Source organism: Fulmarus glacialis, unplaced genomic scaffold (assembly GCF_000690835.1).
Source record: "Fulmarus glacialis isolate BGI_N327 unplaced genomic scaffold, ASM69083v1 scaffold21348, whole genome shotgun sequence".
NCBI lineage: Eukaryota > Metazoa > Chordata > Aves > Procellariiformes > Procellariidae > Fulmarus > Fulmarus glacialis.
Genome location: NW_009226630.1, coordinates 46664 through 47270, shown reverse-complemented (window position 1 = coordinate 47270; position 607 = coordinate 46664).

Below are 607 nucleotides of genomic sequence, written 5' to 3'. Positions count from 1 at the left end.
TACCCCTTCATGAGCATGAGGGGAATAGACTCCCCTTTGTACTATGCATAAATATAACACTATGAGAAACACCAGCTATACATTTTGCCTTACTGTTATTGGCAAGTAACTGAGGTGATGGTAAAGGTTTTCAGAGGCAGGGATGTAAGCTGAGCTTTCAGAGGAAATTTAGTGTGTTTGAATTATATTATTGATTATTTATGATGCAAACCCCTAGTGTATGACACCCTGATCCTAGCAAGTGCAGCGCAGAGATGTGTGCTTTGCTCTGAAGATAAGCTGAAGGTTATCCTGCAGTTTTAGGAACTGCAACATGCAAATACACAGATCCATGTAGCTGTTCTGGCAAAGACAGAAATAGTGGAGTTAAAATATGAGTGTTTGCCAAGTATTAATGGGTTTTCATTAGTACTCCCAAGCTGCTTTCTATAAGACTCAAAGAAAAATAGAAATGCTTGTGTTTGGTCATATCCTCCTGCATATTTTTTTATGTCAAGATGCAAGGTGAAATGTGTAAATCTTTGGTAAATCTAACACGCTGTCTCTGCAAAAAGATGGATATTCAAGCCTCAAAATAATTTTCTCAGTAGAAAACTGCTCTTCACAA